Source organism: Diorhabda carinulata, chromosome 12 (assembly GCF_026250575.1).
Source record: "Diorhabda carinulata isolate Delta chromosome 12, icDioCari1.1, whole genome shotgun sequence".
Taxonomy (NCBI): Eukaryota; Metazoa; Arthropoda; class Insecta; order Coleoptera; family Chrysomelidae; genus Diorhabda; species Diorhabda carinulata.
Window position 1 is genome coordinate 9,441,098 of NC_079471.1, and position 25,864 is coordinate 9,466,961.

A 25,864-nucleotide genomic window follows, 5' to 3' on the forward strand; every position below is an offset into this window, starting at 1 on the left:
GTGAAGAGACCTGTGCTAATGGTTCGGAAAGAAGTGATGAAAGTAATAATAAATTCCTTCAACGGGTGCGGCATATTGAATAAAAGAATATATCATTAAATAAATGAGATTTTTGCGCTAATCTGTAACATAGGATGCTTATGACGTCAGAAGAAACAGATTTGTTAAACTTGATTCACGGTGAATATTTGATTGAATAAATTCCAGTGGAACTAACCGAAGAGGGTAAGAAATTTGATAACAGATATTCCATAAAGTGATGAATATTTCTACGAAAAATATATTCGAGAAAATAAAACTTTGTTTTCATTTTCTTAGTATTGTGAAAGTTTGGAAAGTTCCCCTAATTCAACAATTCAACCATCATGATGCTTCACAAAAGGGAAAAATGAACAAAAACTGAGGGTAATTATTCTTTGTTTGAAAAATGGAGGAAAGTTTTAGCAAATATAAACATGGAAATTAAAGTTAATGATCGGGTAACAAGACAAAACTAATTAATATTCGATAGATAATATAAAGTTCAATAATTTGGAATAATAAACATTTCATAAATTTATAATTATTTTATGCTAAAAAGAAATGGATTAAATTGGGAAAGACTGAAGAGATATACAGAGTTTCGCAAAAACGTGCACTGGAATCGACTTTACTTCAATCAGTCGACTCGGAATAGAATAATCAGTACGCCGATATTAGCTGCAAGCTGAACCCATATCGATAGGTAGAGGTAGCAGTCCTTCGAGGTTTTTCAACTACAGAGGTCGATATAAATCAGGCAAAAAATTTGCATTAAAAGAAAATATGTAGCATCACAATGAATTTATTAGAAGAAATTACAAAAGAAATTGAAAAAATGGTTACTGTAAGTGTTGATGCCCATTTACGAGAAAGTTCCTCAACGGAGAGGCAGGTCCGGCGAATCATGTCAAGCTGTCCGCGAGGGGTTTCAAATTCTTCTTCAATTGTAGTTAAGAGGTCGGGAAGGTTGCGAAAACGCGGTCCTTGAGAAGGTCTCACATAGAGAAATCACAGGGTGTCAGGTCACATGACCGTGCAGGCCACTCAAGGAGTCCTTGTCTGCCTATCAATTTTCCAAAATGTACATTAATGTACTACCGCACACAAAACGCGTAGCAGCAAATCTCCATCCTGTATGAAATTACGTATGTTTGTGAATGTTGGATCGTTGTCCATTAGCCCACGTAAGTCTTCGAGCATTTCTAGATGCTTTTGGCACCTCACCTGACCCTCAAATAAGTACGGAGCTACGAGACGTCCCGCAAGGATAACTGCCCGCAAACAAACACCCCAGTCAGGTTTAATTCTTTTTCAATGAAGACGTAAGGATTCTGGTCCTTCCAGTATACACAGGTATGCCTAATTACCCTACCTTTCAGCCAGTAGGTTGCTTTATCCGTCCACAAAATTGAATGCTGGAACTACGGATCATTCTAACTGCATTCGAGGTACCAATACCAAAATTTCAGATTTCGATTGAAATCATGCTCGTGAAGTGCGTGGAGGAGACGCGGACGGTAATCTCGATAGTGCATGCGTTTCAGCAATCGTCGTAAATAACGATCGGATATTTGAAGCTCTCCCGATAGCCGCACTGCAGATTGGGTCAACTAACACCAGCTGAACTGTTTCCATATTTTCGTTAGTTGTTACAGATACCGGATACCAGATGCTTCTAATATTGTTTCGGCTAAATCAATATCAACAACTGAATCATGGTGAAATATTTGCCATTTTGGGCCAGACACAAGGAGAAACGTTCCATCTTCATATCACATAGGAAGACACTTAAATTTGAAAGACAGCATGGTACAGGAACTCTTTCAAAATCCTCATATAAAAGGTTAAAAAATTTGGAAGTTTCAAATATTTCTTAGTCACTGGATTTTCCGTGAGATTCAGCATCTATGTTGATGAAGCAGTAACTAGTACATCGCAGATAAATCAGTCGAAAATGATTTTTGTAACTATAGTACCTAACCTAACCACTATTGGGGAGATTTTTTATTCCTTTACGTACGTCTACAGTGTTGATGTTCTTGACAAAATAGCTTCAAAAACCTTTGTCTCATTGGCGGTGACAGTAGATCTTACTATGCAGAAATAATTGTGCAATTCTGACGGTAACCTTCCATTAGTTGAAAATCTGAAAGAAAAATACAAATCTAGGTTTAATTTGTTTCTTATTAGTAAGTAACATAGTTAAATTTGGAGTTGGAGCTAATAAAAAACATCCTTTGTGTATTCACGATAACTTAACACAAATAACTCTAAAAGGAACTAGAGATACCTCACAAGTAGTAAACATTGAAATACAAATGTAGCAATTGGAAAATCTGGACTACCTGTATCTTCTTCTTCTTTCGTCGCAAGTATTACTTCACAACGACAAATAACAAAAATCAACTACCAATGAGGTTAAAATTTTTAGTACGTTGGAAAAGATCCAGAATTACAGAATGTTCACATTATTATGATAATATCAACTTTTTGCTTTCATTTGTGAGTATCTATGACAGACTCAAATATGATTTGTAGAGTGGAGTTACTGCAAGTAATAAGCAACTATGAATTGTGTGTGTGACAAGAAACTCAACAACAGCTGGTTAATTCACTTTTCATAATTCTTTGAGCAATATTTTGATTATTGTTTGCATACACCACCAAGAACCACTACGGACAAATGTTGCATCATTGCCTTGGGTGGCAGAGTCTTCACAAACATACAATGTCAGCGCAAAAACAACAGATTTCCAATCCAGTCTTCATTAATATGGATTTCAGTTCTGATTTTTATGGAATATCAGAACTTATTAAAGTAGCGAGTGTAATATATAAGAATATACATTATTAAATACTTATTTCTTTCCTTCTATACTCAATTCGAAAAACTCTTTATACATACCCACATTCGCCTTCTGAACTTTTTTCTTTTCCTTTTCCAACTAAGATATAGTAATTATGCTATAGGAGTGGTATACTCATCTATTTTGATTTTATTTGTGAAAAACGTAGCCGACAACCGCTTTTTAACCATCGTATATGTTTGGAACAGTCAGAACGCTGACTCTACAACTACAATCTGACAACTACATCATCTAAAACCGCTCTGAATGTCATTTACTAAATGAGGTGCCAACCCAGTCGGATTTTTATTTACATACATTCCAAAATCAGCCTATCGCGTAGAGTCGAGTCCATCGATCCGAGTCGTTCGCTCGTAATAAAACAAAAATTAAAACTATGTTTGAAACTGTTTAGTCAAAATAACAAGGATTTTCGCGTCGATAGATAAACATGTATTTCATATATGTCATAATGTCATAATGTCATTTAAAAGCAATGGCCTTGCAAAGAAACTATCTTAGTTAAATAAAGAGAATTTGTTTGAAAAACTTCTTTACTGAACAAGAGCATTTGATCAACATATCATTTAACAGTGCCATGGATACCTAAGAGAATTTCACCTGTATAGAATTATTGTTTCAAAAATAGCCTTTTTGATCATCAAAAGATCTGGGAGTTATTCAAAATATATGATGTAATTAAACAGCAAATTTTCCTCAACACGTTGTCCCCACTATATAAAAAATATTTTGAGAAGATTTTTCAGAATGTATTAGGAAATAACCAAAAATGCCCTATATTAATGAGTAAAATATTGTTATGATTGCTCTTTTTAAATGCGGAATGATCCCCATTTAAATCGCCTACATGCTGTAACTGTTTGAAAAGAGAAAAATAGAGAGAGGTGTAGTCAGAATGTCCTGAATTTGGAAAAGTTTATGTCCTCAATTGGATGACTCAAAGTATAATGGATATTTCTTTCATTGATAAGAAACTCTTCCAAAAGATTTTGTTTCTATACAATGTAATTAACCAACATATGTTATGAGTTTTCCTACCTGGGAACTGAACCTATTAGGTAGACGTCACCATCTCATCTTCTTCTACTTGCGGTGCCCATCCCAGACGAATGTGAAAGCAATGTGAAAGATTTGAGTGTAGATTTAATTGAACCAAATTATAAAGTTCTTTAGCCAGGATTTTCGTTTTCTTCCAGCACCTGTTTTCCAAATATTTTGCCTTGTAGGATGGCTTGAAGCAATACATATCTGGATTTGTTGGTGTATAGGATGCAAAAACTGCATTAATATCGACCTTACCAGCCTTTTGTGCATCCTGTTTTTACCGAACGAGTGTCGAGATAAAAATTCAACTTAAAAGACCAACAGCTCCTGGCGAATGAGCCAACAGCGGAGAGCACTCTTTTGTCCTGAAGTTATGGAACCAGCTCCTGAAAACGGAGGAGCCGGCAAACGGCGGCGGAACTATGAGGAAGAAAACGGAAGACATCTCAATGAAAAATCCACAAGGATGTCTTAGTAAATCTGATTACTACAATCAGGAGTATCAAGTTCTTCAAACACATCTTATTTATAATCTTCTTTTTTCATAAGAAATTTGTTCAATATGTATAGGTAACTTTCACACTTTCAAATTTTATTTTGCCACAATCATAATACTAATTACTGGTACTTAAGTATCTATCACTCCACTTTAGAGACTTTCTTACGGCCCAGGCTGTTTGTATGCGTATCTGCATTCATTCGATTCTTCTGTGAGAACCTGTTTGATGTTTGCTTTTGTTACAACTCTAGAGCACAGTAGAAACTTATTCCTAGTTACAGAATCTAGAAACATCTGGAACAATAATATATGGATCTACCCATCGTCTTTCATGTTCCTATTGCATTCAGTTGTGATCGGGTTAGTCATATAACGTGCGGCTGTGTATCCGTTACATTGTTATAGTGAACTAAGAATTTATTAGTTAATAATAGTTATTAGTTTCACCGAAGACACTTTCTTCAAAAATATTACTGTATCCAATTCTTTTTAGTGTTTTACAATAACTTACAAACATGCGTGGAACTAGTTTACAATTTACTTAAAAATTTGATTCCTATTGAATACGAAATCGCTAAGATTACCAGAAACTATTTTGTTTTGAATCACCTTATACAATTTATTATCTGCCGTTGTATCCATTGAATATTGGGACACAAAAAGTCATAACTCACGAAGTTTATCTTCGGTTTCCTACATACATTCACTTTCAGTAGCAATAAGAGTCACGATGATGCGACGATTATAGATTTTAATCAAAACTTATCAAGTAATAAAAATTGTATGAACACTGAGAAGCGAAATGAAATGAAATAGAATGTGAATAAATTGAGAAATTAAAATTTTAAATGTTTCCAATACTTGGTATAAGTCTTTCAGCGCAACGATTATACAATGTAAAAAAAAACCTGAAAAATATCGATTTTTATTGTTAAATTGGCAAATTACAGTATGAACATATTATTCCTCTCCAGCTCCGCCTCTGAGTTATGAGCACCCTCTCGAACATATTAAATAAGAAAGAGGTTCATGTGGCACCTTCTTTTAGTCCTCTGTCAAAAAGTCTTTTGAATTTGTTGCAATCGTAATTCAGAAAATTGTTTTTAAGATGAAAAATTTTGATAATGTCTCTATCACAAAATGTAGAATGAAGATCATGATGTCTCATAATATTAAGAATGTATGTTTCATTTAATCAAATGTTCCAAATTACCACCTTCACTTCTTGACAATAACCTAGACGATTTTGGAATTCTCGTACAACATTTTGTATGACCTGAGGGGTTATTTTGTTAACTTCTTCCGTTATCCTAACGTTTAAATTATCAATATTGTGTGGTCTATCAAAATGTATCCCATAAGAAATAATCGAGAGGATCTAACCGGCCATTCGATCGTTTCACATCTTTCAATCCACCTAGGGAAAAACCTCGTTTAAATAATTTTGCGGAGGAGCTATATCTTGTTGGTAGTAAATAGATCGATCTATCTCATTTGGATGATTAACATCAGAAAAAAGTCTTTGTAATGTAGGCACTAATAAGTCAAATCAAAAATCTAGATAAACCACACCATTAACTCAAAAAAATAAGGGCCAATAATTTTATTGTTAATGAACTCAAACGTTCAACTTTTTAGGATATTGAGTGTGGGTCTCAACCATCCAGTGAGGATTTTCTCTGCTCCAATATCTACTGTTCTGTTTGTTAGCCGTTCCATTTAAATGAAACGTCGCTTCATCAAAAAAACTAATTTGTATATGAACTGCAAAGCTGCATTCATTCTGTGCATTATCAATTCGCAGAATTCTTACCTTCTATTAGGATTATTTTTATTCAACTCCTGAACCAACTCAACTTTGTGAGGGTGGTATTTTTCTTTATGCAAAACCCTCAAAATAGATGATTTACTTACAACATTGTCGGCGGCAAGCTCCCGAGTTGTCTTATGCGGATCTTCCTCAATCTCTAGAACTACATCTTACTTTTTTCATCGGTGAATTGAAAAATTCTATATGGTTTTTCAATATTTTTTACATGTCCAGTTCCACGACACTTTTTTCATTTGCTAACTGTAAAATGTGAAACATGTTGACCAGGGTATTTATTATTGAAAATTTCACATACCTCCTTTTGAGTTCTTGTTTTATTACCACAACCAATTATAATTATTTAAGTCTCGTACAAATGTGCCATAATCAAATTTAATACGCGCACAACTATTATACTGTCATCTTTTAGTAACTTCAAATACAATGACAGCAACTTACTAGATTCATATCAGTTGTTGACTTTTTGACTTATATTTTAATATCTTCAAAAATTTTTTTCTGATATTCAACAAAACATACGATACGAAAATACTTGATTATATGATTATGTCTGAAGTATATTTTAATACACCAAACAATATTGCTGATTTAAAAGTTGGGATAACGGAAGAAGTTAACAAAATAACTCCTCAGGTCATACAAAATGTTGTACGAGAATTCCAAAATCACCTCGGTTATTGTCAAGAATTGAATGGTGGTCATTTGGAAAATTCAATTTAATTGCAAAGTACATTGAAAAATCCATTCTAAATATCATGCGACATTATTATCTTCATTCTACGTAATGTTTTGTGATAGAGACATTATCAAAATTTTAGAAGAATTAATTTTCTCATTTCTGATTGCACCAAATTTGAAAAACTTTATATTGCTGAACATAGGACTAAAATGCTTTTCGAACAGGGTGTAAATTGTCAATTTAAGAATAAAAATCGACCCGATCCAGGTTCTTTCATATAGTACGCTAGAATTGAATTTATTCCATACATATGGACCCCATTGTATAACTAGCACAATCAAATATGAGTATATTGTATTTGATTATTATGTTCACTAACTTCAATATTAATTAAATATTAAATATTATTAGTATTATTAGTAGCGTAACGTTGAGGTTTTATGTTCACAATTTTTCACAAAGGTATGCCTCATGTTGATATAATTTTTTACCAGTGTAAATACTCAAAATAAATCCAATCAAAGCTAAATAGTGTTTAGAAAATTAGGTAAACAAATAAAAAGAACTGGAAGTCGTAATTTCTATATGAGACATCGCCATCACCTCCAAAAATACGTTGAATTGGTCCTAAGAGAAGCAATAAAAGTTTGCGGTATTACCCTGACCATTGTTCCCTTTTTTTACTAGCTTAAGAATATCTTCGTTTCGTTTCTCTTCTCATAAAATTTTCTTCCCAATTCAAGAGATCCAGATTCAACTGAATCAATTTCTTCACGAATTCTCCCATATATTTTTCCTATTGATATCCCATTTCCGCTTGTTTTCATATTATTTCCTGAATTTTGTTATCACAATATTGGTTTAATCACTTTTAGTGGTCGTCCAACTTTAATTTTCCACGCACGTGAATTCCGATTAAGCGGTCGATCATGTTTTTGTTGCTTCACCACAATTTTTTCCTTCGTCAATGAAACCAGAATTGAAATTAAGGCAGTCAATCAATCGTTTTTCTTCCACGATACTAATTTGATTAGTCTTATGCGATTCAGTTCCAGTTGCTTAAATCTGACTTTCTTCTCGCGCGTTGTATCTCGACCCACACCTTCTCAATTACTTCCTACTTTTTATCAATGAATCGTTACTCTAAAAGTTTTTACCTACTCTCCATATTTATGAAAATATTTTGAAAAAGATCTGAATAGGTAATAAACTTAATAGTGATAACAAACGCAGTTGTATTTATTTATTGATCAACTACCACATCCATATCAGAATAAAATCTGTTTTAACCATATCTATATCATTTCCTAGTTTAATATAAAAAAGAAGTTATCCTTCAAATAATTCATAAATTGAAATTACAATGAAATGTATGATTTTATGATTGCTGAATCTATTTTCTAAACATTGGTATGTTTGTCCTATATACAGTTAGGACGAATCAAACCACACATGCTAAGATTTAGTGGACGGTTTGAGCTGCTTGGGATTGTGAAGGTGTGATGAAAAGTTCGAGGAGTGACACATACATAACACTACCAGCATTGAATCCATATGATTTTTAGTTAGTCCTATCGTTCAAAAGACAAGAGTATAAATTTGACAGATGTAGAAGTTTGTGAGTTATAGCATTTTGAGTAAATAGCTTTTGATTTTGAAAAATGAACAAAAAGAATTTCGTGTGTTGATAAAGTATTTTTTTTTTTTTGGAAAAAATACTAGTGGAAACAAAGTTTAACTTGATAAACATTACTCAGACTTTGCATCAGGAACATCAACCTTCAGGAACTGGTTTACTACGTGTCAACAAAGTGAAACGGGTACCGAGGACAATGCTTCGAGGAGACTGTCTCCCACTAAGAAATCAAAAAAGTGTGGAAAATCATTTCGGATAACCATAAAATAAAGCTAATTGAGATTGCTAAGATCTTGAAAAAGTCGAAGGAGCCTGCTGGACATATTGTGAATGAATATTTGAGCATGCGAAAGTTCTATTTAAAGTGGGTGTCGCACGAGCTAACAATCGACCAGAAACAACAACGAATCCATGAATCTGAGAAGTTTTTGAAACTTTTCAATCGTAATTAACCCCAATTTTCATCGTTATGTGACAACGATTGAACCATGGCTCTATCATTTTACACTGGGGTTCAAAAAACAATCATAGCCTAACCAAAGCGTGGAAAGACGCCAAAGGCAGCTGTCTTGAAAGAGGCTAGGAAACATAAAAAGATTCTGCAATTATTTCCTCATAACAGAACAGTGTACCAAATAGAAGTGATCTCAAACTGTTATTCATCAGAAATCTCATTATAGCACCAAGCGTAATTTTGGTCAACTTTGCCATATGTAGCATTCTACTCGTATGGTCAGGATTTTCCGATATATTCATCGAAATCAAATCTACTACCGCTTTATTTAGCTTGTTGCACATGAAACCTCTACACAAGTAACTATCAATTGAACTTTTTGGTTAAAATTGAAATTCTATATATCTCAAGTTAACTATGCAGTTGATTTGAACTGAGACTGAAATAAACAAACAAGTAGACGTTGAACTCAACAGTTCAAATTGTAAATTCGAATTTAATGTGTGTGTACAACTTTACAACTTTACAGTTTAAAATAGATGCTAACAGTCTTCTAACAACGCACATATCAATCTACTCTAATTATCTCAAGAAAAAACATGTAAAACGTTACAGGTCGTTTTTATGCACTAAAATAGATTTATTATAGAAACATTTCACTATACTTAACGTCATGTCATTTAAAATTACACCGAATACTTGACATTTCACTTTAACTCTTAACAGAAAATGATTCAATCCACTCGAGTCATACAACATATATTATTCAACGGTTTCCGGAAACATTTTAGGAAGGCTGCTACCCGTTTCCATTAATTTTCATTTGCAAGCACCAGCTACGATGAACTTCTTCTTGGAACTTCAATTTAGGTTTAAATCGGCTTAAGTCATAGTTGGGGTTAGCTGACACATTCTCTACGTGTATATTCATTAGGATGATTCATATTCAGGTTAAGGCTAGATAACAGCCAAAGTTCAGTAAAGTTTCGGAAATGTGGTTGAGAGGGTCGGATGTGTGAAGTAGTAATATATAAATTTCGCTTTCAACTAGATTTTTCCTATAGTGTTGTTATGTACTTGAAAGGATGAATTATTAATTAGTTGACTGATTGTAGAATGGATATAGAATATCATAGGGATTGTTTTCGATTTTCATTACTTAATTTTAATGTAACATTACTGAAATTTCTGACTTCCAAACTTATTAAAATGAAAAACCACGTAACTTCTAGGCTCCGATTGTATTATTTTATCAAAAATTTTTCTCATACTTCCCACTATAGAGCGCATGTTTAAACAAGAGAAAATTAAAGAGAATTATATCGTCAAATGTCATGTGGGACTTTTGTTGGGTTGTTTTTGAAAAAAGTTTATACGCAGAAACGCTCTCTGATTATAGTCAGTTTATATTTTGTATAACAATTTCTGTTGAAAAGCTTGAGAATAGCTGCGTCTTATTTTGTTATATTTGCGAGAGGCAAAACATATAAAAATTGGGATATCATTGGTTTAAATTCAACAGATAGCAACCTCTATTTGACAATCATTTATGGAGTCAAAACAAAATAAAAGAAATTGAACATTAGGGTAATGTTCGTGGGTTGTAGATTGTTAAGGGAATCATTTTGGCTTCTCAGCCATCTCTAGATAGAAAATATATATTAAAAGAGACTCTACATCTCATTATTCTAATTAAGTGTTATAACGAAATGAGCAGGACTTTTGCACAGTAGATGCTTTATTTGTTGCATGGCTTGATAGCAAAATCTGCAGTTGTCTTCCTCTGTTATCTGTCTTCTTTAGCCATCGGTTCGTTGCTCCTTTTTTGGCAAGACTATCTGTTTCTTCATTGTTTGGTATACCCTGTTGACCTTGTAGACACTTTAGGGTTACTTTATTTCTGTTAGCTAGAGTAGTTTGTTTGTACATGCCCTAAATAGCTAGGATGATGTTAACAAAACAACATTTTAATGCTCAAGGCTAAGCAATTATTCTAGTTTCTCTGGCAAGTTTTGAAATTCAATTTCTTATTCACGTATGCAGTATTTACTGCACGAAAATATTTTTGAACTAATTTCTAACTATTAATCATGATTAGACTATATCTGTGACAGTAACAACACCCAAATGTTTCAAAATAATCTCCTGTTCCAAGGAATTTCAAGTAAACAGACAGGAAAAGCTGAAGAAGCCACCTCATTGTATGGGTATACACAATGGAAACATACCAAAGGAACATCGATTAAAAACTTCACTGACTAAAGTAATGAGAACTCCATGAGACTTTGTAAACCTACATCAAAGACACAACGAAATTCCACAGTAATAATACGAGACTTGTCGAATAAAATATCCAATTATATACAAAAGCCTTATGAATATAAAGGTGAAAAAAGAGTTGTTAATGGAAACAAGCATCAATAATTTTCCTAGCAACTAATACATTCTCTTATATTTGTATTGATTGCAGGGAAAAAATCCACTCTGTTAATTTATAATCAGTTACTTGTATATAAACGAATCCTGAAACCAGTACGAATCTACGGGATTCAACTATGGGGATGTGATAAAGTGCTAAGGAATATCGTTCAGTACTTCATCGGATTTTGAAAATAAACACTGCAAAGCAGGCAACTACTTAATTTACCAAGAGTCACGAACAACGGCTCTTAATACAAGTGAACATCGAAGAAATCCAGCTCATCGACAACAGCAAATTAGAGTGAAGACTGAAGAGAACAAAGCCTAAGAATTGGTGCCTAAGTTCTTAGTGGAAAAGCAGAGTAAAGTGCGGAGTCTTACATATTGGTGTTAAATGTAATAATTGTAGTACAATTCGAAGATAGAATAAAATTTCTTATTGATCGTCATGATGAACAGTTCACAATGTTAGGAAAACCTTTAACTCGAAAAACAACTTCCTAACACGACTTCGAGAACTAAAGCAAGAATAAGAAGGTACTAAGCCCGACTCAAAGCTATTGTCGACTACCAAACTCCAAAAGCGGAAAAACAAGCTGAAGTATTTCTTGGATAAGTGGGCTACTAGAGAAAATTCATCAAAAACTTTACACCCTTAAAGAAGGATGTGAAAAGAAAGCCACACCAGGATTTCTGGGAGGAGAAAACCTCTCAACCAACTAACCTCTGCCAAATTATCAGCCCCTTCTGAAGCTATTCAATATCTTCACAGATAGATGATGTTGCGTAGAAAAGGGCAAAGTTCCTTCATTGATTCAAAAAATTCTGATGGAGAATTTAGTCAAAAGATAGACCGACTAAATTATTGGAAGGCAACAACCTCCAATAAACCATTCACGCTCTAAACTTACTCCAATCAAAACAAAATAATACATTATGATACATAGCTCAAAAAAATCAAATCTTTTTTTCATCATCGGAAAACGAATAAATCACTACAACAGACAAGTGATATGTAGATTTGTTAACTATAGTCCAGATCCGCCAAAAAGGCTTAAAGGGAGACTACTCGGTCCTAAGAAGAAATACGCGGCTTATGATTTGATGAAGTTTAAGAAGATTTTAGGGAAAATATTATGAACAAAAATTCGAAATGTATACTTTTGTCCTACCCTGAAGAAATGCATTGAAAAATAATCATTAAATACGACAAAAATCTTCTAACAACGAACCTCATGATAGCACTAATGCAAATATAACTGTTGTAAATCTTGATACTTATGCAGGAGTGTCGACACTGATTCTTTACACAATTTCGGATGGCCCACAATCCAATGCACGTCTCTTCTTCGACCAAGCAAGAAAACATTGAATGTAAAGAAACAAATGGTATAAGCTATATTTGGCAACAATAATTCCATCTATTTTGGAACTAAACAAAAAAAATTATATCAACCTGTTAACTTTAAAAGTGCGATGCACACTGAACCCATAGGTATTTATGTGATTAAATAAAAAACGTACGAGCAATTTTTTAGATGAAAGTATCACAAAAAGCATAACTTCCAAACTCTAGTTCAAAGAACCTTCTCGACCTTTTCTACCATAATCGTTAGAACTAGAATTACGCTGTTAAAAATTCAAGTCCCCCTTTATTTTAATCTCTTCTAGATCTTCGAATAATTTGAACTATCGTCGCAAATAAATCTTTGACGCGAAGGACCTAGGTTATGTTGCAAATACCTTTCAAAGGACAACTTAATAATTTAACAAGTTATAAATTCAATTACTTGCCTGGCCACAGCACAGGACCTCTTCTTACAATCCATCAACCAGGAAAATTAAAAAATTGAAGGATCGGTACAGCAAAAGGTAGCTCAACATTTCGTCGGCTTACTTTCAAAACCTACTAAGTCCAATTTTTACGATTTATAAGCTTTTCATGCAAATAGATTTATCATATCCTTATTTGACACTCTTCAAATCTTGTAACTATTTAATTGGTTATAGCGACATCTATCAAAAGCTTCTAAATCTGCATTTTGCATCCGTCATTGTTCAAAATGTGCTTATGATTTTTAACCAAATGCTGCGTAAAATATGAATGAAGAAAGTACTTGATAAATAAGTAAGATGTAAGTAAGATATTGCTGCTTGTGAATCGGCTTGCTTAAGTCCTTGATCCTATCAAGCTGAATTTTCAAATCATAGATGTATCAAAAAGTTTTTGGCACTTCAATTCGCCCAGGATATAAAATAGGAGATCCTACTGTTAACGATTTGTGTACAGTACAGACCTGATGGAAAACTATAATACAAACCGAATTTTGACAACGATTGGGTGGCATTGGAAAAAATACTAAGTCAAAAAAGTCAAGAGTTTGGTGCTATAGTTCATTTTTATCATCTTTTTAATGACACCCTTCCGTTTAAAGAAGATTAATTTTTAGAAATGTTTCTACAATCATTTTGAAAAGAAACTAGTTGTTTTCACACAACTTCTTTGGTATCTTCATTAGTTACAGTATTAATATTGATTATTATAATATTGATATGAATTAATCACATATATTGTGATATTATGAAGAAATTCTGATGATTGTTTACTATCAATGGCCAAATAGAAAATACCTGGGATTGACTGTATGCTATTTTCAATACAAATCCGCTTGAATCCTTTTTCCAACATTTCAGATTTTATCTACGAAAACAGACATGAATAAATCACCAACCAACGTGTAATTTGCAACATTATTTCTATGTACCTAATGATCAGATGGAAACTGAAAAAATTGTCTGTTAATATTAGCAAAACTTCTCATCGGAATATGAAATTGTAAGTTACTCCATCGATACCTAATTGATATTTTGAAACGTGGTCCGTTTAGTGGTATTCGTGATATGGAATTGTAGAAAGAAAGCTCCTCGTACTATTATATTAGAAAAATTAAAATTAATTCCTTTCTACTGAGATTTTTGACAAGGGATATTATTAGCAATTGTCTCTATACAAGGTGGCAACATGAAAACGAACCATCTTCTATATTTCGTACTCAACTAATCTAAAAAAAATATCAATAAGTCACATCATACTTTTTTGACGAATATATCGACGAAGCTTACACTTCATTAAACAATGACAACTTGTATAATTGAGAACGTTGCTGACGAGAGTGATGAGTATTTTCTTAGCGTTTACAATAAAAATTTTCGCTACTACAACGATGATAGATGTTTAAGATAGGTCAAGTATTGTAGCCAAAGAACATTTCGGATTATTAGTTAGTTAATAAGTAGAAAATGTAACTGCTTAAATTTTCATTTAGGAATAATACGAGGATATATTGAAATATTCTTAGCCTACAATAGAACCAAACAAAATTTCAATGTCAAAATATTTTATTACTCAATATATTCTCCTCTTAATTGGATACATTCATTACAGCGAACCTGCAACGTCTCTAGACCTTTCAAAAAAAATGTTTCTTCCTGCTCAGCAAACCAGACCTCCATAGCTTTTATTATCTTCTCGTTAGAAGTAAATTTATGAGCTTTTGAACTTTTTTTCAGTCGAGGAAAAAGAGATGATGTTTGGACGTAGCCAAATCTAGAGAATAAGGGGGGTCTTCTAGTCTTTAATTTTTTCCCGTAGAGTGGCCAGTAATGTCGAATAGTAATCTTCAGTTATTTTTGTACCCTTATCCACAAAATAAATCATGATTATTCCATGCCAATCCCAAAAAACTGAATGAAGAACTTTTCCAGCAGATTTTTGGACACGAAACTTCTTAGGTCTTGGAGAACCAGAGTGTCGTCATTCCATCGATTGTTGCTATGTATCTGGATCGTAGAAATGTACCCAAGTCTCATCTATACCAACACTTCGTTTTAAAGCAGTCTACATCGTTCTCAAATCTAGCATGCTTCTACCCTTGCACGCTTTTGTTCAACATTTAAACATTTGGGGATCCATTTTGCAGCAATTTTTCTCATGTCCAAATTGACGTGAACTATATGATGAACACATTTGTATGAAATATTCTGTGCTTCAGATATCCAGTTTAGTCCAATTCGACGGTGTGATAAAATCATGTCATGAACTGCATCGATATTTTCGGGTACTGACACAGAAACTGGCCTTCCAGATCGGTCATCATCTTCAATTGAAAATTTACCTCTTTTGAAGCTTGCAGTCCAATTGTACACGGTCACATACGAAGGACATTGATCACCAAGGGTAGTATTAAGCATATCTTCGTAAATCTGCTTACCTCTTAACCCTTTTTAATACAGGAACTTGATGATGGCTCGATATTCCAATTTTTCGATTTTCCCAATATCGGTAGACATCTTTTTTCTTTTAATTTATTGCGTAACTCTGGTTTACTTTTTTGACGTCAAACTTTACACTGACACGTATATTGGTTTATTGGTCACCAGTCTGAATGAAATGCGACCTTAAAAAGTTTCCAAAATTTCAAATTTATCTGATATTTTCAAGTGAGAAAGGGAATCGATTCCAAAGATAAATAATAAATGAGCAAAATTCTGATTGTTTACAGTTTGTACAAAGAAGTTCGTTTAAAGATTCCTTTGCTAACTATGCTGGTGAATTTAACAAGGATAATGATACGGATTTATAACATTATAGTATTGTCGGTACTCAGACAGTTTCTAAAATTTCAGATTATTTTGACTTTTTAAAAATGAGTTCAAAGCTTTATACAAGTGAGACTAATAAAAGCGTCTTAAGAAGGCAAACAATCAGGTTCTTATATGTTAAATGAATAAAAGAGGATTCACAGCATAACAGAGGATGGTATAAAAGAAACATTTTTTCTGAAAATGGTTCTAATTCTTTATAAAAAGAGAACAAAAAGATGATATAATGGTTGTCAAAGTTTTTTTCGGGTCAATGGATATTTTTTGTTGCACTTTCTTGTCCTTGCAAAATAGTTAGATATCAATACATCCTCGTAGATCTCTTAATACCAAATAGTTCAGTTTAGATAGTTGGTAACATTATTTTGCAACATGATCAATTACGATCACCCGAATAAGCATCTCTAAATAACAGTGCTTTTAAACTGTATTTAGAGTCAATAAATAGGCGCCACTTACTGGGATTATGCTCAATATCAAGCTCCTTCATTAGACCATCAATATCTGTACACGCACACAACGAATTTTCCATTCCATTTTCCAAGAGGAGAATATGTTGAGTAATAAAATATTTTGACATTGAAATTTTTATTGGTTCTATAGTAGGCTAAGAATTTTTCAATATATCCTCGTATAATCACATTTTGCACTATGAACAGAGAACTACTTACTATGAAATTCAACAGAATACTAATTTTTAATGTTATTTTTATGTTTATTATTCTGAATAATACAGTTCAGGTATTTTTCGTCCATAAAATTTACCGATATTAACCGCCCCTTTATAAAATGACCTATCTGCTAATGTAAATAGGGATAATTGAGCTATTGAAAAGTGGTACGTGCTAGTGCTTAATAAATATTTCTTCTATTATTGGACGGGTATTTTCATTTTAAAAATAAAGGCTTCGCTTGTGTTACGAAAATCTTATCGGCCAGTGTAATTAGCGGTGGAGTAGAATGAAAATGAAATGGGAATTCATCAATTCCAAAAAAATTGTCCATCACACAAATAACTGTTACGTGGTTTTGTAAATTTCTGAATTCTTATTTGGAGCCAAAATATGGAGAGAGAAGGTTTTCAAATTGATACCCTATGTAGTAATTGATATAGAAAACACATTTAATCAATTTCCTAATTAAAAAAGTCTATTAAGACTTTAATTTGATTCTTTTGCAATATTAATATGGATAAGCAAGGATAACTCCTACTGATCAGCTGCATTTTAAGAAAAAAAATCAGAGTCGAACGTTGTCAAACAAGAGTGAGTTTGTGTCAGTCTGGCTTCCATTATTTTAATTTTGTTAGTTGACTTATATTATAGAATACATTACTCTTCCACAATAATAAGCAAATAAACTCACAACTTTTAAATTTCTTTACGCTTTATGTTAAGAAAATAATATTTCCTTAATTTATTATTTCTTAGACCTTATGATATATTAATGCATTTAAATGCTCTTGATTTTATGTCTCTTCTGTTTCAAAATTAGTTTTTTTTTGATAATTTTTAAAACAAAGATAAATTTTAACGTTTCGACATTTCTTTATATTTTATACATAGTTTATTAACTATCTCACATCTATAAATTTCATTACATATTTCACATGAACTGAATTAAATCACGAAGTATTTTTTTTCTCTTATTAGATTATATTAGTGAAGTATTTCGTATTATTCACGCAGCAAAATCGACTATTTTATTTTTTTTGTGGCTATTAGAAAATCCAACACGTCGATTTGTATAATGTCACGATCTTTTATTGAAGTTCACACTACCAAGACTATTCGAGCAAATCAATTTCACTTTCGGTTTCAACAACTGCTTCAAGTTATTCATTGAGAGTGACAGTACCAGCACTTTCTGCAAGCTGCCGATGATGATGAGGATGAATCTGTAGATTACATCTGCCGTTACATAACACAAAAAATTCTTTAGGTTATTATCACAACTGGTTCTTTGAGAAATACTTCACTTCAAAATACAGAAATAACTGAATGATTCTTTGTTTCTTTGTTGTTTCTTGTTAAATGTGAATATGGATAACATTAAATAATTATAATTAGGCACATATGAAATTGACGATATCTACAAGGGTTGTAGTTTTGCTGTTCTAAAAAAATTCAGTACAATCTTTAAGTATCCCAATGAGACCGGTTCTCTGCTAATTTCAGAAACAATTTATGATGTACGAGGGTCTAACCAAAAATAAGGTTCCCATATTTTTTACAAATAGGAACATACATCATTGAAAAGCGTACAATGTTATCTATTACCAATTTTTTTGACAAAATTTCCATACGATTTTCCAGCTATTATATTATTGAGTCAAAGAAGTTTCTCGTTAAAGCGCTCAGGAAGCGTGTGACCTCTGCCTGGACTTATTGTCACGCTAGAAGCGTTTGCAACCTAAGTATAGCTGGGACAATTCGGGAACTGGAGCGTAAGAATCCACTCATCACTTCCAAATCTCCCGTGTTTGACGAGCTACGTGGGGTTGAGTTCAGTCAACGTTTCATAATATCTGCGCAAGTTTATTGTCGTTCCCGGTTGCATAGAATTCATGAAGACTAGCCCCTTCCGATCCCAAAACATAGTCGCTATATTTTTTCCTGTCAACCGCGTTTGTTTTAATTCCTTCAGTAACGGTAAACCAGAGTTACGCCACTGAAAATATTAATGTTTTGTTTCGGGGATGTAATGAAACTTCCACGTTTCAACTTTTGTGATGAAAGAGTTCAACATCTTCTTGTTCCCTACCCCCTCACAAAATTATTTCAATTGTGCCATGGGGAGCTTTACGTATGCGTTCAATAAGCTTACTGACAGTGAACCTCCGATGTTTGAGCAACTCTCTGTTTATTCTCTACTCCGTTTTCATCGTGAACTTCCTAACCACCCTCAACATAAACCCAGCATTATTTTAAGACGTGTTAAAAGAAGATGCATTCTTCAACATAAACCTCAGTCAGTTGACGATGAATCTCCACGGGCGGTAACCTCCTTGCTTGGAGAAACCAGATACTGTTCGAGCCTTGCAGTCAACACTTTCATCTCTGACGGCTGCTAAGCGAATACTGAGCGACGTACTAAATCGTGATTGGGTGGAATCGAGAGTTAGAGAGATACTGTGTACAACACTTTTGTAGGATTTAACCTAGCATCTTACCTCAAGGCTGTAGTTCATTGAGAACCGTACTTTTGGTACAACCCTCATAACTCGCCGAAAAAAAATTTCTTCACTACATAGTTTGTATCCAAAAAATCTGTTTATATCTATCTAGATATTGTATATAAACTAAATTACGGCATAAATACTTAATACTTTTCAACTTGTGAAACTTCATAATGTAATCTTCATATCCATCGAAGAATTATGTGTACATTTAATATCACAGGTTTTCCTTCATATTTGAAGTTGATCTGAGAATAGCTCTCTTTCATTAAAATGGCATGGTGTGTATTTTGATAATAGCATGCATCATCCACTGGTTGATTATTTCTAAAGATCCTTTTTGCTTCCTATGCGAAATATTTGATACAAATTCGTTGAATTTTTCGGTTCTTGCCATATGGAGGTCGAACCGAAGTAGTAGCTTTAGTCACGCGGGCGACAGTATTCTAATTTCCGGCCACGTGCTTTATGGACGTGAAAACCGTTGTTACCAGACTGGAATAAAGCCGGGAAGTTCGTCTCTTTTTGATAGGTGATGTTCTTTATGACAACTTTAAAATCTGTCATGTCAGCTGGTACGAACTTTCTTTGTTTACAGTTAATAATTCTTATCAGAAAATATTTATAAGATTGATTGAGAATTAATATTTTTTCATGAATTACTAAAACATTATGGAGAACTTAGAATAACAGAGTAGTTATATCATACGAGTATATAACAGTTTAGTGATTTTTATTCATAATCATTATCACTCTATGTGTCACTACTATTTTAATTAGCATAACATTTTATTTCTAGTTTTTATCAGCCAAGTTAGCGATTAAATAATTTTGTTAAAAACTATCTAAAGTATCCCTCTAACTAATTAATCAATAATTCAAAAAACTAAAATTATACGCTTTGATAAGGAACCAAACTGAAAATTAGAAAATAATATTTTTCACACTTCAAATAAGGGTATTATGATGATATCATTTCGATGCCAAGAAGCGTATATTGATAATTGATATAATAATCCAGTCAATTTAGACATTCAAAGTTAAATAAATTCTCATCAAGCTGAAAATCAGTAAATATTAGAAGAAACGAATGGTGTCAGCATTTCAAAAAATACGTGAGAAGACAGTGATTACGAAGAAGGGATCATAATCCGGTTAATTTAGATATTCGAAGTTATATAAATTCTCATCAAGCTGAAAATCCGTAAAATTGCTTAAAATATAATTGAACATAGAATTTGAATGATCCCTGTCATTTCCGCGTATGGAAAAATTTTTATTCTAGGTCAAAAGTCAAAACAAATGATTTTTTCGCAATTTTCAGTAAAACGGTGAGTTTTATCATAAAAGTACCTTAAACAAAAATTGTGAATCATGAAATTATCTACAAAAAACATGTGAATACGTTTTTTCCTAAAAGCTACTGTTTCTGATATATAATGAGTCTAAAAGTTGTCGTATTTAATAGTTTCACCAATATACTCGTATTTTTAGCAGTAAATTTTTGTTACAACATTGAAAATGAACGGAGCCTTGTTGTGAGTATTTGTAAGAAATTTCTATTGACTGGTTGGAGCTGTCATAAGTTCATCAAATAAATTATCAATTGACGAAGCTAAAGTTCGACGATGTTGTTCTGCAGCTTTGATATTTCTCGTGCAATCATGATACCCATTAAATACGATAGTAAATCTGAAACAGTACATTATATTCTCATTTTAAAATTCACTGTTTTGCTGATAATGGCGAAAAACTTAATTTTTGACCTTTTACCTTGAATAAAATTTTTTCTATACACGGAAATGATGGGAAACATTCAAATTTATGTAGCTTCACTCTTATTTTTTAGTCTAATTTGACCGGACTATAAGAAGAATCATCATAAAATTATCTTAGCACCTCACGCTTTTTTTTATTGAAATGATCTTTCATTAATAACTATACCCTCATTCGAAACGCTATGAAATTATTATCTAATCCTCAATTTGGTTTGTTGGGTTTGCTATTGAAGCGTATTTTTTTCTTAAAAATATAGTCTATTATCATTTAAAGTACTCATTCAAGAAATGGGTGCACGTCCTCTATCTTCTTTTGGACTAATTATCTCCCATTCTGAAAATACCGATTTCTATTTTAATTATGAGAAAAGCAATGCGCATGTTTGAGAAGTCCTTTGGTAGAGTCAGATCAAAAAGTAAATGGGTTAGCTAAGGAATGTGCGTAGAAACTCATTTTCGTTTAAAGCCCGTCCACTTAGTTCGCGGCTGGTTTGCCGTATGGAGTCATAGGTGTGGACGTGTGTTTTTCTAGTTAAAATTGTTTAATTCGAAGTGGTGAATTTTTGTTTAAGTGATTTGGGGATTAAAAGGTAACTATTAAAATTATCGTACAGTCAAATCAATATGCATTAGCTGGTACGTTACATAAATCTTGAAAGCACTACAGCACGAAATGATTAGTTTAGTGCAATTTTATGTACTAATCACCATAATGTTGAACCTATATTATATATCTATTTTAATAATCTTCGCCAATTTTTCTAAAAGTTTGACAAAAGTTGCTGAATATCATTCCAATGTCAACTTTCTTTCCTTAAATGAAACACCCCAATTTTTCTATTTCGTTAAGTAGTATTTTTCTTTCTCATTTCAAAATATATCAATACAATGCAAAGTGGTCAGGGATAACCCGGAAAACAGAAAAAAGTCAGGGAATTTCAAAATAGTCAGGGATAAAATAGATGTGATCATTTCCACGCTAATTTTTTTGTCCCAAGTCACAAGATCATTTAAATGGGCCAAACAAAAACCAAAAAAAGGCGAAAAATTATCATGAAAAATATTTATCTGTCAAAATTGTCAAATCACACCATTCCCAAAGACGTATGCAAGGAAAAGCCTGAGAATCGCCATATAAAAACGGAATTTCGCATTCGCGTATATACGAATTTATGCATGCGAGACACGTCTCCCTTTACTGAAAAAAATGCTCTGTTCGGCAGAGTTTTGCCATAAGTTGTCGACGGTCCAAACTTATAACCTATATATGTATCATTTAAAGTTGACATGAGTTTATCCTATCCATCTACAAACATGAAAAAAGTTGAAAATAATTGCTTTAAACCATTTTTTTCATTATCAAGAGTTCTGCTTGTGATATAGAAAAAGTTGGGGAGTTTCAAAATTGAGCCCTGCAATAGTGTTTGGTTGCTCAAGATTTTTGCACCCACGTTAGTGCGAATAATATGGAACACAAAAAATTTTTAAAAACAAATGTGGCTCAGTTGCTGTCTTATGTTTTTTAAGGCAATAATTAAATTTTGTAAGAAATTAACATTAAAACCTTTTTGGATTAATTTGCATATGTATAGGTCAGTGCCATTCTACGTATATTTTTCTGTAAAATATAAATCATGTATCTATTTAAATTGCAAACCTTATTTTAGGACCGATTTATATTGGCTCCAAAAAAGTTGGAAAGAAGGGCCTGATTATTCATATTTAAGGGCGAGAGATCGTCTCAAAAGTTAGTGACTGTATAAAAAAAGAAACCAAAGATGGAATAAATAGAACATGAAGTAACCTAATTCAGTATTGAAATGTATAGTATGGAAATAAATTCATTGAGAACTCAACAACACATCAACTAACTAAATTCAAGATAAAGGCCCGCAAATAATATTTTTTTCATCATTTTATGATTCTTCAACTTATGACAGTGATAAGACGTAAGCCCCTGCCACAGTGTTCAGCCCTGTCTCTAATAGAGACAACAAACAAACTCAATAATCGGACTCTAGTTGGTACAAAACACTACCAGAAATCGGATATTAAAAAAAATGATCAGTCTGATGTTCCGATAAACGTCACGCCATGAATTCATGGAATTATTTTGTTCGGTCCTAAAAATCACTCAAAATTTCAGCTACATACATAATCACATCATACCGAGCTAATATAAGCATGTTAAAAACTAGTTGAGACGATTACTCGATTATGATCGAGTAGAGTAGGATTACATTGAGGTGAAAAAACTCGCCCAATTGCCTCTCCCTACCACCAGTCGACTCGACCGTCACCAGTACATATAAACGGAAGCCCTGCGTGTTTGATTACTTCTCATATATTGTCATGCATTTCAAAAATTTCTTCTTATCGATTCGTTTCATAATAAGTGACGTTCACTTATTTTTATAGAAGTTCCACTGACTTTAAATTCAGGCCACCACAAGATCTGTACCAAAATTGCTTACAGAATACTATGAAGGTCAATGAATGAGGACAGGTTTCAATCTGTACTACTACCATGACGTTTATCAGAAATATCAAGAAAATATTTGCACATATACACATCAGGAAAGTTGATGTAACTGTCTTTCGAAATAAGCAATTGCTTTTAACCAACAGAGTAGTGTGTTAATTAACTCGCCTCGACTTTTGGAGATGAAGCACTATCTCGAGTAAGCCTCCGAATTTCGCTGGTTTTCCGAATTTAATCATGGTTGACTTTGCCACATGATGATGGTCGTAAACTGATATTGTAATATCGTTATGTGATATACTGTGAGATTGAGGCATACTTTAGCGTTAGTTCCACTCGTATATATTTAATATAACCAAATGTTACATATTTGGATTTCAGAAAGACTTTTCCCGTTGAATACCGTATAATTTGACAATTTAAAAAAAACTCGTATCGATTGGTGCAAAGCAAGGCGTGACAGGTGACGAATCATGGATCTATGCATATGAACCTGAACAATCGACTGTATGGGTCTTTCAATCCAACAAAAGTTGATCGCACAAGGATCCCTCCGAAGCAAATGGTCGCCTGTTTTTTCGGAATAACGGCACATGACGCCACTGTTCGATTAGAGCAACGTAGGACGGTCAATTCTGAATGATACACGAGCATTTTTGTGCCAGAAATGTACGAAAAAATGAGGGAGACCAATCGCAGAAGACGACAATGCGAGTTCAAAGTTTTTCTACACCTGATGAAGCGGTTGATGTATTCAAATATCAAGTTTTGGATGTACCTCAATCGGAAAAAATACTTCGACAATTGATTCAAACGTATACAACAGTTTATTCATCTTAATTGAGAATACTTTGTAAAACAATATAGCTATCTATTTTTATCCCAGAACTTAAGTAGCAACCTCGTATTTTTCATCACTGCAACGTCAAAGCGCACATATCTTTAGTGGCTTGAGATGGGTTTTGTTGGAAAATTTTGATGCATCCACTGTATATTCACGACCTTGCCCCGTTAGAGTATAATTTATTTCTCTTAGTATTCTGAAGTTAGTGAAATTCTACAGTGATGAAGTTAAAGTTTTTTCGGGAAAGTGCAACATATATCATTGATTAGTGAAAAAACATGAAACAACTCTTTCCCTAACTTATAATATACATTCACAAATAACATATAATATAGATAGTGCAAATAAATGAACCATATGTATTATCTAAACCCATAGATTTCTACATTATATAACGGTAATATGTAATTTGCACTTCATCATTCATTGCCGAAGAAAGTTCTGTTCGCTGTTACTTTCATTGAAGAAGTTGAAACATTTATTGAAAACGAAAGTTGTATATCTCGCGAAGAACCAAACTAGTAGTAGTTACGATTTACTGGTACAAACATTTCCGTTGAACGGATATAAATGTACAATGACGAAAAGATCGCAGATTTTTTGCGCGTGATCAAAAATAAAAATTTCAATGCATGAGTGAAAGTGGTTTATTTGCTAATACTTCACTTTAAAGTATTTGTTTATGGCGTGACAGTGAAATCTGAGGAACACTTTTGGTCGTGCAAAAAAAAACTAAACTGAAAGAGTAGAAATGAGTATGAAGTTTTTACTTGGATAAAAGGAGATAAATATTCGTAATTGGTCTTTAATTTGAGCATACATGTTAGTCCAAGTTATAGTATACAGTCAATAGTATTAAAGTGCCGTTCGAATTATTCCTTTTAGAATAGTGTTGCATAATAGACGAGAAGATATTTTAAAAATTCTAGTTGTGCCTCGCAAAAAAGTGGAAAGTCAGGTCTCGCAATAAAAGTCTCGTCTAGTCTCATGTCTCGCGCCACAGTCTCGTATAAATCCCGCAGATGAAATTCACAAATAAAGTCAATTCAAATTTTTATTTTAATGGACAAAAACAAAATACGGAGAAAAAACTATTGTTTATTGTGGTATAAAAGTTTATACTTCCTTAATATCTCAGTTGTTAATTATACGATTCTTTTCTACTTCGGTGGTGATCAGTATTGTATACTAGGATATGAGAAAATTAATATTTGACATGATAAACATTTTCTTTTATCATTGACGTACGGTACTAGGGAGTGAAGAAGGTATAGATTGTTTGTTCAGCTTATATAACTGAGGTGTTTAGATAGATTCATCAAAAGTGTACCTATTATTCACCCGGTTCCGATATTTGCTTATGGTTAAAGAAGCCCGAGATGAAACTGATTCTGTCGGAACAGATTTGGCAATAACGCTCGGGAACTAACCCTGATCAAGTTAATTGTTGTTCGGAAACTGGTCTAGT

The 25,864-nt window shown here is 33.0% G+C and overlaps 1 long non-coding RNA gene across 1 annotated transcript; it reads right to left on the minus strand.

The window, feature by feature from the left end:
- Nucleotides 1–807: 807 nt before the first annotated feature.
- LOC130899983 (uncharacterized) lies at nucleotides 808–6,671 on the minus strand. The gene is made up of 3 exons (XR_009060119.1): nucleotides 6,558–6,671; nucleotides 6,346–6,502; nucleotides 808–2,167 (listed from the first exon to the last, which is right to left on the minus strand). It is a non-coding gene; the product is annotated as an uncharacterized LOC130899983 (long non-coding RNA).
- Nucleotides 6,672–25,864: the final 19,193 nt, after the last annotated feature.